The sequence below is a fragment of the Anomaloglossus baeobatrachus genome, chromosome 4 (assembly GCF_048569485.1).
Source record: "Anomaloglossus baeobatrachus isolate aAnoBae1 chromosome 4, aAnoBae1.hap1, whole genome shotgun sequence".
Classification (NCBI taxonomy): Eukaryota; Metazoa; Chordata; class Amphibia; order Anura; family Aromobatidae; genus Anomaloglossus; species Anomaloglossus baeobatrachus.
In genome coordinates this window covers 606,290,679-606,305,412 of record NC_134356.1, presented here as the reverse complement: position 1 = coordinate 606,305,412, position 14,734 = coordinate 606,290,679, and positions in this window count along the sequence as shown.

The following is a 14,734-nucleotide window of genomic DNA, read 5'->3' as shown; positions in this document are numbered from 1 at the left end:
CCAACCCCTGCCTACGGAGGGAACAACATCTCAGCTGCACCCTACCATCTCTCCCGGGATCCCCGTTACCAGCAGCGGTGGTGCCATTATCACCACGACCCATGGGTGGCGACACGAACAATCTCCCTAACCAAACCACCCCCTTTTCACTCACGGGTGAGGAGCGCTGCTCGAGTCCCCGGGTCCGGTCCACCGCTCGAGCCACCGAGCAGCAGCAGCAGAAGCCCCGGACCCAAGTGAGGCGAGCGCGTCCCCCTCCGCCCGCGACTCATGCTGTATGTGTAGCACAAAAAACTCACCAAAAGGAGCCAAGACAGATGATGTATGCACACACAGAATATGGTGAGCCTTCCTCATAAAGTTGGCTGCGGCTCAGGTGCAAGATGCTGATGTCACAGCCACTCAAACCTCCACACTAAAGGGGAGGGGCATCTGTTTAGCATTGGACATGCACACTAATAAGGCTTGCATTCGGATCCCGTCATATAGATGAGTGAGATGCACAGTGTCTGAACTGTAACCTATAAATGATGCCAGAAACCTAGGTCAGGCGGCCTAAACAGCACTATATAGGTGCATCTCGCATTGATACACGAGACGCACAGTGTATGAACTATAGCCTATAAATGACGCACAAGACTAGGTCAGGCGTGTTAATTAGCACTATATGAGTGCATATCACATGACGGACTCACCATTTTACCACCTGAATTCAAAAGGTCCACACACATGCTGCAAAAATCGATAAAATGTGCCATACCTCAGATAGTGAGATATTAGTTTATATTTTGGCCCAAAATATGTAAGCTCGCAATCCATTTGTCAAGGATTCTCACACTTGCGAGTCCCTACACTAAATTAGTTAGAAAAACCACATAGAACTATATAAAAAAAACCTCACCAACTCATAGTTCAGACACTGTGCATCTTGCTTATCCGTGTGAGATGCACTTATATTCACCATATTTATATATTCTGTTTCATACACATTTTATATGTATATTTCATACCTATATACTCTGTCTCATACCCTAACCCATATCCATTACTCACATATTCTCACATTTCTCATCATACTTTAGTCCAATTATTCAGACAGTGTCCTCTGTTTGACCTTATCCCCATTCATTTACTTCTTCTGCTCCTGCTTCTTCTTCTCCACTTGGACTCTCCCATTCAAGATGTATCTCATTCTGGTTTGTGTTATACAGAGTCTCTTTTTTCACTATCTTTTATTTCCATCACTTTCCTAAGCTTTTCCTGTTCTAGCCGACTATATACTTTTTGCCGACTCAACCGGATCAGCTCTTTAGGGAACTCCTATATCATGAGTATAATTGGTCTCGTTGTATATCCTTCTCTTGGATCCTCACGTGTGCTGTATTTTACTACTTTTTGTAGTTTTCTAGCGCTTACATATAATCACTTGTATTAATTTTTTTATCCCTTTTTGTCCTCCTTACTCCCACTCTCTCCAACTTTTATATTATTTTTTGCACTATTTATTATTTTTTGTACACTTCTTACTGCTCACTTTGTGTACATATTTTTTTTATATCATTATGATTTGTTATAAAGATGTCCTTGACAAGACATTTGCACAGGTCCAAGTGTTAGACTATATCTGACTATTATATCTGACTATTATTGCTAGATATAAAAGCATACAGATTGCATGTCACTGACATTCCTCGTTCTTCTACTTTGCCGGTGCTTTGTTCTGAAAACATAACACAAATTGGAGGGAGGAAAGATCGAGGGATGCCTTTCTGTGAAACTCAAATGTATGAATCCTTCTCTACGTTACCCAAAATAGGATTAACATGATCATAAATGGTTAAAATTGCAAAATGCTTGTAAAAAAAACAAACCCATAAACTTTGCAATTCACTTGTTATTACAAATCATCTCCATTCTCAAGAATGAAGAGATTATTAGTTTTATAGCTTACTGCTCATTGCCTAGGTTACCTGCCACCTCTGTAGTCTATCTCAATTTTGGAGCACAGCGCTTACAAGCGGTTTACAATAGAGCTGTCCAGAAGCTGTCAGGATTGGTGTGCTCCTCCAATGCTGCAGCGGCAAAGTTATCTCTGCTTGTAGCATCAGTGCGCTGTCATGCGATGTTCTACTCTGCACACACCTACTGGCACTGTGGTGTCAGACTCTGTTCACACTGCAGAGTCTGACAAGCAACCTGAGGCTTCTGGTTTGTTCAGCCAGAGCCAAGCATTGGCTGGTTCAGGTTCACTGGTCTTCAGCTCTGCAGGAGTTAATTCCTGCAGACTGCTGAGTAGGACCTAAGTGCTCAGGTTGCTGATTGTGAAGTGAAGCTATCACTTCCCAATATAAGGCGCTGCCTCCTTCCAGGAGGTGCCGATGATAGCTTCAGTTTTACTACAACAAACCCGGTCTTGCTGCTCTTCCTGGTGATTCGTGCTCTGCTTCTGAGTGGTGTGAGCATTCTCCTGTTGTGCATTACTTCCTCCCCTTTTTCGTTACCCCCCCCCCGGTACAGATATTGTCTCTCCTGTGTGTTTTTAGTGCTGTGTGTACAAGGTTCAATTCTGCCTTGTCTGTGTCATTTTGTGGGGTTTTCTTTGTGTTTTCCAGGCTGCCTTGAGGGCATGGAAGTGGGGGAGTAAGATCAGGAGGGAGTTAGGGTCACTTTGGGGGCTCGAACCTGATTGACATTAATCCTACTTTCGAGACAAGGGACAGTGCAGGCCCACAACCTTAGGGCCAGCCTAGGAGTCCCTGTCCTGTTTCCATTTACCTCATGATACGCGCGCACAATTTCAGTCAATGGCATGACAACTGGGTCGCTGATCTGAACTGTCTAAAAATCAGAAGCACACCACCCTCTGGCAAGCAGAAATGATTATATGGCCCTCTTTCCATGCTAACATGCCTTTGTTGGCATGATAACATGGTTTCCAAGAGCTGGTGTGGCACCCCTGTGGCTCCAGTCGCTACAGAGTACTGCAGCTTATTTAAGGTGCGGTATTCGCCTAGGGTAAGGAGAGGGTTAATCACCGGTGTTCCACATTCAGACTTTACATACAGTCAGGAGCCATCCCACTGGGGGGAAGGCCCAGGGTAGATAGGGGGGTGGCCATCACGAAGCATGGGACTTTCCCAGTCACTGAAGCCAGCCATCTGGGGGGTGGGTTCCACTTGTGGTAGAAGTAAAAGCAACTCACACAATCTTCAGTCAGTCTACCCGGGACTTCAGTTCTGGTGACACGACACCACCATTACCTTCTTCCTTTTTCTCCTTTTGCGGGGCCTGTGGCTTGGAGCGGAACGCTCAGCCTGGGTTCCTCACTACTTGAGTGGCAACTTTTAGAAAGGACAGTTTCCAAACACGGTGGCTTCTTCCAACTTATCCGAGGTTGATGAGGCCCATCACAGTGGGTGACCAGTACTACCTGGGCGCGTGGCATAACAGTGAGTAAAACAACCTGGAACCGCAGCAGCCAACACAGACTTTTATTACCGGCGACGTCGCCCCGCGTCCCAGCGCAAACGGCCGCAGCCACCACTACTATAGCCCTCATCATCCTCCCAGGGCCCCGCTCCACCTGTGGGGAGCAAAACCATCTTGCTGCTACTACTATCCATCCTGGAGGACAGCGACAGCAGCGGTGGCTAATTTCCTGGTCGCATACCGTAGGTGGCGTCACAACAAATCTCCACGATCACCCTTATTCACCCATCCCCCTCCGTGTACACTTTGGGGTCACGAAATCGGGCAGTGCCACCCGTGACATCCCCTGACCCTCACTGGCCCAGTGACGAGCATCTTCCCCCGACCCCTGGGGCGTTACACTGCCATCAGCTTCTGGAAATCTTGCGCATGTGTGCAGTCATTTCGGCGGTGTCGAAGTGCCTCTGAAGCTGGGTGTACACATCCAAACTTCAGAGAGACACACCACTCATGACCGGAACATCAGAAGCTGTTTTTCTTATCAGGCGCAGTGCGCCTCTCTGAAGCATGGATGCGTACACCTGGCTTCAGAGGCGCTCCAACGCTACGAAAATAACTGTGCACATGCGCAAGATTTCCAGGACCCGCGATGATGCCAGCTCTTAGAAATCATGTTATCACATGCACAGAGGCGTGATAGCATTGAAAGAGGGCTGACTAGTCTGAAGAATTAACGCCCCATCAACTTGTCACAGGTCTAAGGCTATGTCCGCACGTTGCTTTTTACCTGCTTTTTTGCTGCTTTTTAGACTGCAGCGTTTAATGCCAAAATGGTTGTGTTCTGCTTTTCAAGCAAAGTCTATGGGAATTTGGTTTTTTTTGTCCGCACTATGCAGTTCAAACTGCTGCCTTTTTGTTGCAGAACTTTGGTCAAAAACTCAGCTTTGCAGTGCAAAACCCAAATGGCAAAAACAATTGACATGTCAGTTGTTTTTGCCATTTGGGTTTTGCACTGCAAAGCTGAGTTTTTGACCAAAGTTCTGCAACAAAAAGGCAGCATTTTGAACAGCATAGTGCGGACAAGAAACCCAAATTCCCATAGACTTTGCTTGAAAAGCAGAACACAACCATTTTGGCATTAAACGCTGCAGTTGAAAATGCAGCAAAAAAGCAGGTAAAAAGCAATGTGCGGACATAGCCTAATTTGCATATAGACAGAGAGGGTTATAAATGCTTTTTTTAAACATTGATTTTAGTAACTAGGGGACCAGACAGGTTACCTTTAAATAGAGATTAACATTGAAAGAAGAAAAAATAAAAATGTCATGTGATAAGAAAAGAACATTGTTAATAAAATAAAAACTCCTTGAAAATTTGCAGTTTGTCCTTGCCCTTTATGGTAATTCTATTATTAATTAAAAAAAAGTCAAGGAATGTTTTCTTTCCCTTCTGTTTAATGACCTTAAATGCCCTTAATTTTTGGCTTTTTTAGGAGCCTGCATAATACATTTTTCAGATTTTACAGCTTAAATCATCATTTAAAACGTTCATTTCTAAATGTCACTACCCAAAGTAACATAAATAAGTATATAAAAGAAAACTGCAGAGGTTACGTGTACAAATGTGCTTCAAGGTTCTTCGGCTCTTTGGAACTGTGTTGTCAACTCGTCAAAAGTCTTTTTGACAATTTTTTGACAAAATGTTACTGACAATGCAGCATTTTACTGACATTTTGCTACGCTTTGTTAAAACTGTCCAGATCTGACAGCGGAAGCAATAACTACAGTGGAGCAGAAAGTTCTAAAATAGTAATTAGAACTCTAAGAAATCTCACAGATTGATGTAGATGTACTAAGAGAATTTTTTCTCTAAAGTTAGTTTTACACCAATTTTATAAACTGTCTTTTCACTTTTTACCTTGTTTCATATATTCTGTGTCTTAAAGCATCCAATGCACCTTCAATAGCCGTCATCAGAATGCTGGCTGAAATGTCTGATGTTCCTCCTGACCAGCCCATACACCCCATGCATGCTCTGCCGGCCAGCGTTGAATTTAGCTGCAATAGAAAGAGAGGAATAAGGCGCTTCCAGACATATCAAATGATGGCTAATCTTCCTTTAAAGGGAACCTGTCACCAGATTTGTCCCCTATAAGCTGCGGCCACCACCAGTAAGCTTTTATATACAGTATTCCAGAATACTCTATATAAGAGCCCAGACCACGCTCTAGTATGTAAAAATCACAAATATATATAAAATGGATCAAAAAAGTCCCGGGAATATTTCAATATGACAAGTAAACAGGTATTCCCAATTATTCAAAATTTATTACAATAAAAATTCAGCACCAACAGTGTAAACAAACATATGACCATATAGGCCATGTACAAAAATACACAGATAGATAAATTTTCAGGAAATAAGCAGTGGTTCACATTCAGAGAAGGGTCAGAGGACTTAACTCATGGGTTAGGATTAGTCATTCATTCAGCACCAATGATTATGGAGTATAGCAGTCCATACAATCCACTAGACTTGTTGCTCTGTAGACATCCTTTTAATAGAATTGAACCATCAGCTTTATAATTCCATATGGCAATTTCCACCTCAGTACTCCACCTCGACGCGTTTCCCCACACAGAAAGTGCGGTTCATCAGGAGGCTATGAAGTAAGTATATTGAATCAACATGGAGATATATATATAGAGATCAACATTTAAAAAATTATCACATTGGCATGAATAGATGAAAATCCAATAGCAGATAGTACTTGCCCAGTAAGATGTATGAGTCAGGTGTGCAGATCCATGGCGTTGGATAACAGAGTCAGCGATGGCACAGATGATGCTGTACAGATGACCACCACAGCCCCAAATGATCGCCATGAATCTGCACAGCCAAGTGGAGCTATATATGCTCCCCATCACTCAGAACACCTGGGCACAGACCGGAGGAATATAATCAAAGTAAATAGTACACCCGCCCAGTATGGCGCGCGCACTATGCACGAGCAATGACAAGGGCCAGCGAGGGTCAAAACGACTAGCAATCAGCTAATCCAGCAGACCGCGCATGCCCAATACGCCCGTGCACCGTGCACGCGCCGGACGGAGCCCCACATGGACCAATCCTGTGTACGGAGGATAAGGAGGCAACCGAGCATGCGCGCGCGCCGGACGGAGCCCCACCTGGATCAATCCTATACACGGAGGATCAGGGACAACCGCGCATGCGCGCGCGCCGGACAGTGCACAGCAAAGGTAAAACCCATAGACAGGGAGTAGGGAGCCACCGCGCATGCGTGCGGTCTCTATGGAAGCGGCGCCCACAGCCCAAACAGCACCGATCATGTGACATAATTGAAAGAATGTGGGCACGCAAGCGCAATGCCTCAAAATGCAAACTTAGATATATTCTATGGACTTAATGTTATCAGAGATCCATTAGACGATTTAAGATACAAAACGGTACAGTGTTAGGCTAATGCGCCGCGTCCACGGAGAGCACCCCCCCTCCTGAGCCCATAGGTAAACATGAGGGGATAAAACATTCAATACAGAATAACATTTTACAGATACATATGGAACATATAGAACAATACATATGAATAATAGATCAAATATATAACCTCCACAGCTCATTACAGGCAAGTACAGTTACAGGATAAAAAGTAATCAGGTCTAGCAATCTAGACAAACCCCCTTAAAAAAAGGGGGTTAGTCTTCCAGAGTAGTGCAATTTGGGTTTTACAGGCAGTATAGAACCTAGTATACGCTAAGTGGGGAGGAAGCAATTGAATGAAAGCTGCTCATTAAGCCCTCCTGGTGTAAGAGAGCCCATTTTAAATATCCATGCCGATTCTCTCTGCAAGAGATATCTATCAAAATCTCCGCCCCTAGGGCTAGGTTTAACCAGCTCCAAGGCGGAAAACCGAATATGAGTAGCATCACCACAGTGTACCAAATTGATATGCCGGGAAATTGGAGTATCCCGTTTATTCCTAATATCAGAGAGATGCTCTCCTACCCTCCTCCGGAGTTGTCTCAGGGTCTTGCCTACGTAGTCCATAGGACACGTGCAAGAAGCCCTATAGACAACTCCGGAGGTCCTACAATTACAGAAATCGCGTAGATAGAAAATTTTTCCAGTGGCCGCGCTCTTAATTCTCTTACACTGTTCCATTGACCCGCAAAACTTGCAGTCACCACAACGGAACATCCCGACAATTTTTCTATCCAGCCAAGTCCCTTCTGGTCTAGGTGCCTGGTACATACTATGGGTGAGCTTATCACCCAGTGACCGTCCCCGCCTATATGTGATACATGGGAATCTTGAAATGTGCTTAGATAGGTCAGGATCGGCCTTCAAAATCCCCCAGTGTTTTTTAATTACCGAGGCCACTCTCTCAGATTGGGTATCAAAAGTACCAATTATACGTGTGATGTTAGGATCATTCTCACGTACCCTCGGAGTCATAAGTGAGTGTCTATTGGTACTGAGAGCATAGGTATAAGACTGATGTAAAATATGCCTCGGATATCCACGTTCTAGGAAGCGATCAAAAAGATCTGTTGCCTGCTTCCTAAAATCATCCTCTCTGGAGCAATTCCTGCGATTACGCAGGAATTGCCCCTTTGGGATACCCCTTCTGAGAGGAAGGGGATGATGACTATCCCACTTCAAGAGGGAATTGGTTGCCGTAGGTTTGCGATGTGTAAGAGTATGAATCTTTCCCTTCCCGTCTTTCATTATTACCAAATCCAAAAAAGTAATAGAGTTCTGATCACATGTATGAGTGAATCTAAGCCCTAGGGAATTATCATTAAGACCCTTAACAAACTGCTCAAACTCAAAAATAGAACCTGTCCAGAGGATGAGGATGTCATCAATGTATCGGACCCAAAGTCCGATACATTGATGAGATTCCCCATCCTCCCCCCCAAAAACTACCGTTTCCTCCCACCAGCCCAGGAATAAATTAGCATAACTGGGGGCACAAGGGCTCCCCATAGCTGTACCCCTGAGCTGGTGGAAGTACTTGGTATCAAATAAAAAATAATTATGATGTAGTGTGAAGGACAGCAATTCTTCGACAAAATTGCTGTGCCTCACACACTCAATGGCTCTAGTCCTTAGAAAAAAATTAACCGCCTGTAATCCTAAATCATGGGGGATCGAGCTATAGAGTGCCTCTACATCAATGGAGGCCAAGATGGTCTCTGAGCTCACACTAACATCTTCAAGAATTTGCAATAAATGGGGAGTGTCCCGAACATAGGACGGGAGTGAGGTAACAAATGGGCGCAGGACCTTGTCCACATAGATGCCGACATTCTGGGACAGGGAATTAATCCCTGCCACAATAGGCCTGCCCCTAAGTGGATCCAGGCCCTTGTGCACTTTGGGAAGTGCATAAAACACTGGGATCATTGGACACTGTGGTAATAAGAACTCATACTCGCCATCCGAAATAAGGCCAGCTTTCCTAGCCTGATCCAATATGGGGAGAAGAATATCGACATAAGTATTTGTAGGGTCACTCGAAAGCCTTTCATAAGTCTCCCTATCCTTCAATAGGGAGTAACACATGTTAAGATATTTAGAGTGGTTTAAAACCACAAGATTCCCGCCCTTATCGGACTTTTTTATGATAATACTTTCATTTTTAGATAGCCTGTCAAGAGCCAGGGATTCCTCTTCCGAGAGATTAGAATTAGGACCAGGATGTGATTGAGGAATTTTCATAAGGTCGTCCTGCACAAGTTTTAGAAATATATCAACACTTGTGCAGTTATTAATTGGTGGAGATTTCTTACTTGGCCTCTTTAAATTAGTGAAGGGACCATCTCCCCTCCCCTTAGTATTATCCTTAAGGAGGTCAGAGAGGGACTGGAAGCACTCAAAATCCTCTTCTTGAATGCCCAGGGCCCTACATTGATCCCGTGTATTTTGTTCAAAGAAAAGTTTCCACTTTAACTTCCTGCCAAATAACTCCAGGTCTTTAACCCAGTTAAAACAATCATAACGATTCGAGGGAATAAAACCCAAGCCCTTTGACAGAACTGCGTAATCATTATTAGAAAGAGGAAAGTCTGAAAGATTTAAAATCCTCCCCTGGCCTGATGTGCTCTTGTACGTGGGTAATAGCTTCCCAGATGTCTCTGCTCCAAAAAAGAACCAGACGGACCAGACGGCCCATGTGATGGCCCATGATAGCTAAAGTGGCCATCCCTCCTTTTTTTTGATTTTTTTGACACTGGCCATATAGGTAGAGGCCGACCAGCTGTCTCAGGAGGATTGGTGCTAGTCCTTGGTCTTTCAGAGTCGGACGTATCAACGTCAGACGATAATACTGGCGATGGTTGTCTATTGGGAGGTTGAAACACCCTATCCTCCTTGAACTCTGCTAAATCCCTTATAAACTGGGAATGTTTCCGCTCTTTCAGATTATTCTGAAATCTTTCTATAGAGGTTTGTAATAAACCTTCCCTTCTAGCAAAGTCAGGGTCGTTTTTAAGGCGTAGAATATTATCAATGCCTGTATTAAGAATCGTAGTGGATTCAGCAAAGAGTTTTTTCTCTTCCTCCAAAAGGAGGGTCATTAGTCTTAGGGAGGAAGCTATGGATTCCTTTCGCCACACGATCAAAAAATTTTCAGAGGCAGTCCTTGGGGAAGGATGGATATTAATCCTTAATCCTCTAGGGACAATCTGGTGCTTAAGGTAGTTTTCCAACCCTTTTATTTCCCACCAGGAACGTATATTATTTTTGTAATTAGCTAATAATTCTTTAAAGGAATCTTTAAGGGTTGAACCTGTATTCCCCACAGAAAATTCACTAGTTGAGAATACTTGGTTAGCTTCCTCAGCCCAGGGTGCCATATTAACAGGCCCTGACAAAAACCCTGCCATACTCTAGAAATTTCAAATATATATAAAATGGATCAAAAAAGTCCCGGGAATATTTCAATATGACAAGTAAACAGGTATTCCCAATTATTCAAAATTTATTACAATAAAAATTCAGCACCAACAGTGTAAACAAACATATGACCATATAGGCCATGTACAAAAATACACAGATAGATAAATTTTCAGGAAATAAGCAGTGGTTCACATTCAGAGAAGGGTCAGAGGACTTAACTCATGGGTTAGGATTAGTCATTCATTCAGCACCAATGATTATGGAGTATAGCAGTCCATACAATCCACTAGACTTGTTGCTCTGTAGACATCCTTTTAATAGAATTGAACCATCAGCTTTATAATTCCATATGGCAATTTCCACCTCAGTACTCCACCTCGACGCGTTTCCCCACACAGAAAGTGCGGTTCATCAGGAGGCTATGAAGTAAGTATATTGAATCAACATGGAGATATATATATAGAGATCAACATTTAAAAAATTATCACATTGGCATGAATAGATGAAAATCCAATAGCAGATAGTACTTGCCCAGTAAGATGTATGAGTCAGGTGTGCAGATCCATGGCGTTGGATAACAGAGTCAGCGATGGCACAGATGATGCTGTACAGATGACCACCACAGCCCCAAATGATCGCCATGAATCTGCACAGCCAAGTGGAGCTATATATGCTCCCCATCACTCAGAACACCTGGGAACAGACCGGAGGAATATAATCAAAGTAAATAGTACACCCGCCCAGTATGGCGCGCGCACTATGCACGAGCAATGACAAGGGCCAGCGAGGGTCAAAACGACTAGCAATCAGCTAATCCAGCAGACCGCGCATGCCCAATACGACCGTGCACCGTGCACGCGCCGGACGGAGCCCCACATGGACCAATCCTGTGTACGGAGGATAAGGAGGCAACCGCGCATGCGCGCGCGCCGGACGGAGCCCCACCTGGATCAATCCTATACACGGAGGATCAGGGACAACCGCGCATGCGCGCGCGCCGGACAGTGCACAGCAAAGGTAAAACCCATAGACAGGGAGTAGGGAGCCACCGCGCATGCGCGCGGTCTCTATGGAAGCGGCGCCCACAGCCCAAACAGCACCGATCATGTGACATAATTGAAAGAATGTGGGCACGCAAGCGCAATGCCTCAAAATGCAAACTTAGATATATTCTATGGACTTAATGTTATCAGAGATCCATTAGACGATTTAAGATACAAAACGGTACAGTGTTAGGCTAATGCGCCGCGTCCACGGAGAGCACCCCCCCTCCTGAGCCCATAGGTAAACATGAGGGGATAAAACATTCAATACAGAATAACATTTTACAGATACATATGGAACATATAGAACAATACATATGAATAATAGATCAAATATATAACCTCCACAGCTCATTACAGGCAAGTACAGTTACAGGATAAAAAGTAATCAGGTCTAGCAATCTAGACAAACCCCCTTAAAAAAAGGGGGTTAGTCTTCCAGAGTAGTGCAATTTGGGTTTTACAGGCAGTATAGAACCTAGTATACGCTAAGTGGGGAGGAAGCAATTGAATGAAAGCTGCTCATTAAGCCCTCCTGGTGTAAGAGAGCCCATTTTAAATATCCATGCCGATTCTCTCTGCAAGAGATATCTATCAAAATCTCCGCCCCTAGGGCTAGGTTTAACCAGCTCCAAGGCGGAAAACCGAATATGAGTAGCATCACCACAGTGTACCAAATTGATATGCCGGGAAATTGGAGTATCCCGTTTATTCCTAATATCAGAGAGATGCTCTCCTACCCTCCTCCGGAGTTGTCTCAGGGTCTTGCCTACGTAGTCCATAGGACACGTGCAAGAAGCCCTATAGACAACTCCGGAGGTCCTACAATTACAAAAATCGCGTTGAGTTTGAGCAGTTTGTTAAGGGTCTTAATGATAATTCCCTAGGGCTTAGATTCACTCATACATGTGATCAGAACTCTATTACTTTTTTGGATTTGGTAATAATGAAAGACGGGAAGGGAAAGATTCATACTCTTACACATCGCAAACCTACGGCAACCAATTCCCTCTTGAAGTGGGATAGTCATCATCCCCTTCCTCTCAGAAGGGGTATCCCAAAGGGGCAATTCCTGCGTATTCGCAGGAATTGCTCCAGAGAGGATGATTTTAGGAAGCAGGCAACAGATCTTTTTGATCGCTTCCTAGAACGTGGATATCCGAGGCATATTTTACATCAGTCTTATACCTATGCTCTCAGTACCAATAGACACTCACTTATGACTCCGAGGGTACGTGAGAATGATCCTAACATCACACGTATAATTGGTACTTTTGATACCCAATCTGAGAGAGTGGCCTCGGTAATTAAAAAACACTGGGGGATTTTGAAGGCCGATCCTGACCTATCTAAGCACATTTCAAGATTCCCATGTATCACATATAGGCGGGGACGGTCACTGGGTGATAAGCTCACCCATAGTATGTACCAGGCACCTAGACCAGAAGGGACTTGGCTGGATAGAAAAATTGTCGGGATGTTCCGTTGTGGTGACTGCAAGTTTTGCGGGTCAATGGAACAGTGTAAGAGAATTAAGAGCGCGGCCACTGGAAAAATTTTCTATCTACGCGATTTCTGTAATTGTAGGACCTCCGGAGTTGTCTATAGGGCTTCTTGCACGTGTCCTATGGACTACGTAGGCAAGACCCTGAGACAACTCCGGAGGAGGGTAGGAGAGCATCTCTCTGATATTAGGAATAAACGGGATACTCCAATTTCCCGGCATATCAATTTGGTACACTGTGGTGATGCTACTCATATTCGGTTTTCCGCCTTGGAGCTGGTTAAACCTAGCCCTAGGGGCGGAGATTTTGATAGATATCTCTTGCAGAGAGAATCGGCATGGATATTTAAAATGGGCTCTCTTACACCAGGAGGGCTTAATGAGCAGCTTTCATTCAATTGCTTCCTCCCCACTTAGCGTATACTAGGTTCTATACTGCCTGTAAAACCCAAATTGCACTACTCTGGAAGACTAACCCCCTTTTTTTAAGGGGGTTTGTCTAGATTGCTAGACCTGATTACTTTTTATCCTGTAACTGTACTTGCCTGTAATGAGCTGTGGAGGTTATATATTTGATCTATTATTCATATGTATTGTTCTATATGTTCCATATGTATCTGTAAAATGTTATTCTGTATTGAATGTTTTATCCCCTCATGTTTACCTATGGGCTCAGGAGGGGGGGTGCTCTCCGTGGACGCGGCGCATTAGCCTAACACTGTACCGTTTTGTATCTTAAATCGTCTAATGGATCTCTGATAACATTAAGTCCATAGAATATATCTAAGTTTGCATTTTGAGGCATTGCGCTTGCGTGCCCACATTCTTTCAATTATGTCACATGATCGGTGCTGTTTGGGCTGTGGGCGCCGCTTCCATAGAGACCGCGCGCATGCGCGGTGGCTCCCTACTCCCTGTCTATGGGTTTTACCTTTGCTGTGCACTGTCCGGCGCGCGCGCATGCGCGGTTGTCCCTGATCCTCCGTGTATAGGATTGATCCAGGTGGGGCTCCGTCCGGCGCGCGCGCATGCGCGGTTGCCTCCTTATCCTCCGTACACAGGATTGGTCCATGTGGGGCTCCGTCCGGCGCGTGCACGGTGCACGGGCGTATTGGGCATGCGCGGTCTGCTGGATTAGCTGATTGCTAGTCGTTTTGACCCTCGCTGGCCCTTGTCATTGCTCGTGCATAGTGCGCGCGCCATACTGGGCGGGTGTACTATTTACTTTGATTATATTCCTCCGGTCTGTGCCCAGGTGTTCTGAGTGATGGGGAGCATATATAGCTCCACTTGGCTGTGCAGATTCATGGCGATCATTTGGGGCTGTGGTGGTCATCTGTACAGCATCATCTGTGCCATCGCTGACTCTGTTATCCAACGCCATGGATCTGCACACCTGACTCATACATCTTACTGGGCAAGTACTATCTGCTATTGGATTTTCATCTATTCATGCCAATGTGATAATTTTTTAAATGTTGATCTCTATATATATATCTCCATGTTGATTCAATATACTTACTTCATAGCCTCCTGATGAACCGCACTTTCTGTGTGGGGAAACGCGTCGAGGTGGAGTACTGAGGTGGAAATTGCCATATGGAATTATAAAGCTGATGGTTCAATTCTATTAAAAGGATGTCTACAGAGCAACAAGTCTAGTGGATTGTATGGACTGCTATACTCCATAATCATTGGTGCTGAATGAATGACTAATCCTAACCCATGAGTTAAGTCCTCTGACCCTTCTCTGAATGTGAACCACTGCTTATTTCCTGAAAATTTATCTATCTGTGTATTTTTGTACATGGCCTATATGGTCATATGTTTGTTT